Source organism: Sinocyclocheilus rhinocerous, unplaced genomic scaffold, assembly GCF_001515625.1.
Source record: "Sinocyclocheilus rhinocerous isolate Xijiao unplaced genomic scaffold, SAMN03320098_v1.1 scaffold2071, whole genome shotgun sequence".
NCBI lineage: Eukaryota > Metazoa > Chordata > Actinopteri > Cypriniformes > Cyprinidae > Sinocyclocheilus > Sinocyclocheilus rhinocerous.
Genome location: NW_015649573.1, coordinates 412,785 through 418,294, shown reverse-complemented (window position 1 = coordinate 418,294; position 5,510 = coordinate 412,785).

Here is a 5,510-nt window from a genome sequence, read left to right as displayed (position 1 = left end):
TTAGTCTTTGCAACTTTACAGATCTTCTTTATGCACCAAGAGCTTGTAACACTCCAAAGAGAAAGGAAAAATTGAAATCGCATCATATGACCCCTTTAAAGCTAAGAAGTAGCTGGAAAAAAAAGAAGGAAAAAAAACATGAAAGGCATTTTAAAGGCTTTATCATTTTCAAGATGCCTTTCATACTTAACTGGATGAGACTGTTATTGTGGTCCTTTTCAGTGACCCGAGGCATTGTTGCCTATAAACTGTTACACTTTAGGTGTGTGTTCACAGTGTGTGTGTGTTCACTGCTGTGTGTGTGCACTTTGGATGGGTTCAAATGTAGAGCACTAATTCCAAGTATGGGTCACCATACTTGGCCACATGTCACGTCACTTTCACTTTCACTACATACTGAAGAGCCTCTGTTCAAGCATATATATTTATTGACCGTTTTGTCATGAATCACTTTAACTTTAAGCTAATATGAATTATTTCAATTGTTAAAATATGCTCATTTATACAACTTATTTCTCATGGTTGGTTAAGTGTTAATGTAGTGGTTGAGCAGAATTTGAATGCTTGTTTTTAGTTTTTTCTTTTTCTTTTTTCAAATAATGCATTAATTTCAAAATAAATAAATGGGATCTCTTTAACTTTGACTTCGACAACATCACTTTTTATTATTAAATGTGGTACAATATATGACCAATCAAGTTCATTATTTTGCAATATTGCAATAAAATGTAAATATTGATGTTCCTGACACTGCATAAGAGTAAAAAAAAAACATAAATCTAGTTACTGTTTAAACATCATATTAAGCCCCAAAAGGTGTATTCAGGCTTACACACACACCTAAACAAAAACAACAATATAAGGTATTTAGCTCTGGGAGCAATTGTAATATGTCAACACATTTGTTGTAAATATCTCATAAAAAACATCACTGAGATTTTTAGCTGTTGCTATAACCCTGTCTGGCTCGTGTGTATCTTACACAACAGACACATCTTTTTTTTCTACACATCTACACAAAAGAATATGTTGTCCAGTTGGTTTAGCAATCATGAGCAAATTTGAATCTTTCTGTTCCCTCAAATAATTTAACACTCAGAATTGTCAAATTTTCACGGTGTGTAGCTGAATGAGAAATTTAGTTTTGTTGAATAGGTTTATGTCCGCACTCGTCTGGCTTTTGAAATGGTGTTTCCGGAACTGTGAAAACACAATAGAAGTGCAGATGTGAGGAAGTGCTTTTGTGTGTTGGGATTTGCTGAAATCCAGTCATGATGAAGTCATTAATCTGACCACTCATCTAGTAACCTACAATGACATACTGATTTTAAAGTATAGACAGCTTCTTTTTTTAATAACATGTTTGCAATATGTTTCATAAATGTCATTAAAGTCAGCAAATATTACTCCTGTTTTAAAATAACTTCATGTCTGTAATATCAAGGATAGATATCGACAGTGTTTTTAAAGCTCTTTATGTCTGTCTAACATTTTACATTTTAATATATTGCTTGATTGTCAAACCATTTATCAAAGACAACATCCATTACAGTACCTACTGCTCAAACATATGCTGACAGAGAGTATCTCTGTACAAGGTCACTCGGTTTTTATACATACTTGACTTTAAGATCAGCATTACCATATTTTAGCACCAGCTAATGTAAATCCATAAAATGTGAGGCTCTAGCAGGATGGCATGGCACAAATAGCTTGTAGATAATCTAATTTAACTATTTACCCGTACGTAAACACTAAAAATTATTTAATCATTGAGGGTGCTCCATAAACTTGTAAATAAGAAGCTGGTTGTGCAGGAAACAAAAAAGGGGGTTATAATAACACAACTTGAAGTACAAAGCTCTGTCAGTTAGAAATATATTTGCAAGCTCTGCTTTGAGATGGAAGATACTGATTTATTACTTCAGCAGTGTAACACTCCCTGTAAAACTATTCTGCCTTTAAACCTATTTTCTGATTTAACCTTGAAAGCCTGTGATGAAATGTAATTTAATGTGATATTTTTATATTTCTAAATAAATTTGGGAAAGGCCATAAAATCATATTTGAAATACATGAATGTTTCAGCAGGCTCTGTTGGTTAAGTTTTAGAATGTGGAAGCAAGAAGAAGCTTTTACCCAGAAGAATGATGTGCAGATTGTTAAAACAGAAGGGAGAATCTGAAAAGACTAATAATGACTGATGACTCCAAGTGGCAGGCTGCATGCATTTAGAGGCCAGTTTCTCAAAGGAAAATCGGACAGGATGTTCCCAACAGTGCTATTGATGAACAGGGTGTGAATGCAAAAGGACCAGGCACTGTCCATGCCATCACCATCTGTGTCAACGACACCACTGAGACCTCTAGACCAGTGGTTCCCAACCCTGGTCCTGGAGGCACCCCAACACTGCACGTTGTGCATGCCTCCTTAATCAAACACACCTGATTCAGGTCATCAGCTCATTAGAAGAGACTTCAAGACCTGAAATTGGTGTGTCAGAGAAAGGAGACATGCAAAATGTGCAGTGTTGGGGCGCCTCCAGGACCAGGGTTGGGAACAGTGATCAGTTCTTGTTCAATGTATTTATTTCCCATGCAACAGCAAAATGAAGCATGAAACCTTCATGTATAATAACACCCCGATGGGGAAATATCCCTCCACAAACTCCAAATATAAAGGTATTTATAAGGAAAATGATGCAGCGTACAAACAACAATCAAATCAGAAATTGATTTTTATTGTCAGTGCTCCCTCTCATGTGATGCTGGGGCCAATTGCATAAACATATAGCCAAATATGATAAGATTGTTTCTAAAGAACTAGTTTGACTAACTAGCTATTATTAACTGTGGCAATCTACATTTTTATGTAAATGACTTTAAAAAGTTATGACCAGTCCAAAAAATTAGATGACTAGATGCAACCGGCCAATGGTTCCAGGCATCTTAATCCATGGCTTTTCAGAAGCACCAATAGTGTGAAAACTACACATGACAGTTATGAGGTTAATGCTATTTTTTGCTCAAAACTATTCTTATAAAATACCCAAACTGGATGAAAACACAAACCATATACTATAGCAATCGCATACTAGCGTCATGTGTTAGTTAGTTATGTAAGAAAACAGAACGTGTAAATTTACTGGAGGTTCATCGGAAGGTGCGAATTTTGATGACACAATTGTTATGGATTTGCAGCGAATCATGTCTGTGAGTCATCAATACTGAAAAAAGTCAACTTTAATACATCAGTATAAGAATAATGGACGTTGTTTAGTGATTCCAGTGATCACAAATGGGAGCAAACATGATTTAATCTGTACAGGTATGTGTCTTCTTGTTCTATTTGAAATGTCAATACAGATTGATTGCATGATTTTACAACTCCTGTTATGTAACTTGAGTTTTATGATAAACTGGTCAAATATTGAAGCTATATAGGCCTATAATTATTCAAAGTTTCTTAAAATCAAATAAGAATTCATAATTTTTTCTATAAATGTTACATTAACAGCTGCCAGAAATAGCCTAACTGACTTTATAATCTTCATAGTAGTCTTTCATGTAGAAACTCGCACCCTAAAAAAATAATGGCAAACTCAGTACTGACTGATGAGGTCATTGTCATACTTAGAGTAAAGCAAGACATAATGCCAACAAAACATTATCTTTCAATCTGAATCTTGTTGTTTGCATCATAATGTCAAAGTAGCTAGCAGAATGGCTGACCTATATATATATATGAAATAGCCTTTAAGCCTTTGTTTCCTCTGTAGTCTTACTCAAATATCAGCCTCTCATGTATTGTTATAATAGCATGGCTGCGGTCTCTTGTGAATGTAAGTGATAGCCTATCACTATCAGAATTTTAATTTTTGGGCTCCTTTAGGATAGGGCTTAGAAAAAGGACATGTGGTCTAGAAATACACTATGTGGTATAGAAATTCACTGCAACAAATGCCCGCTACAGATAACAAAATTGAGTTGCATGGTCCCAGGTGAATATTTTAACTCAGGTTACCATAAGCTGCGTGACGCTCAACTCAGGGCTGTTCCACGTCCTCAGACTCGGAAGTAGGGCCTAAATCAGCGGTCGGGAACCTTTGGCTCGGAAGCCACACCTGGCTCTGACAGAAATCATGTGGCTCGCCAGGTCTCTCATCCTTTACCAAGAAATGATGATAAAAAAAAATTAGACACATCACCACACACATTTAGCTTTCTGCAGAAAGGAAAAAGTTTAAAATAATAATTTTACATTTGTACCAGTCAAGTGCATGATCAGTTCTGTTTGCGACAGCAATCAACTAACCACTTACACTTCTGTGGTAAGCTCAACTCATGCCGCACAGACCTTTTACGTCTTTGAAATGTGTAGTATTTATGTAGGCCTATAACCCGTGCAGCTTTCAGTGGGCGGGACAGTTTGAAATAATTAATAAAGAAACATGGAAGAATGAGAAAGTAAAGAGCAGGATGTGCTTGTTATGAAGTCTCATATATCAGTTGAATTCTTTCTCAAGCTCAGTCTGTAACTGCAGGATGGAAAGGTAAGTTCGATACCAACGGTCGACTAAAATTTCTTCGTAAACTTCATGCCTTGGACTTAAGCCCCATTGGCTAATATTGGCCACAACCCACTGCGCTTTGGCGAAGGGTTCCGTTTAGAACTACAAACACAAATAAATAGGGTGACCAGACGTCCCGTTTTTCCCGGGACAGTCCCGTATTTCAGCTCTATTTTTAATGTCCCGACTTATTTTGAAAAAAATCATGTTTTGTCCCGTATTTTAAAATTTCTTTATGACTGGGTGATCCGAGATATTTGTAGTTTTAACACATTTTATTTGAAATAAAGTGTGTTAAAAACTACAAATATGGCGGATGTATGCGAACAATGGTTAAGTAGAGAGGTTCAGATAAAGGGGTTAAAGTTACTAATAATCAACATTTAACCTGGTTAAAAATATTTATTTAATATTATCCTTGTTATAGTCTATTTCATCTGCAACAACAATGCGAACTCTTAAATGCATCATTATGCATAAAATGCAAAAAAAAAAGTTCTCCTGTATGAACGACCCACAGCTGGCAGAACAACGTGCTACTTCTTTTCTCTCTGATATGGTAGGAAGTTAAATTAAATGAAATGTGGAGGATGTTAACTGTAACAGGTTGATTGACAGGCCAGTTTACAGTGACAGGATGCGCGTAACTATGCAATATAACGCAAAAGAGTGGTCCGAAACACCCAATTTTATGACGCGATATCATGGGCGTTGCTAGGCCATTTTTAGGGGGGCTATAGTATAGTAGTCTATATAGTAAAATTTTGTGTGTGTACAGTAAACATGTGTGTGTGTGTGTGTGTGTGTGAGAGAGAGAGAGAGATCATGAATACTTGCATTTGGCTTATTCAGTTATAGGCTATGTTATACCTATCTATGCAATAGAGTGGAATACTGCACTTTTTGGTATATAAATTTAGCATACCACCCCTATTATATA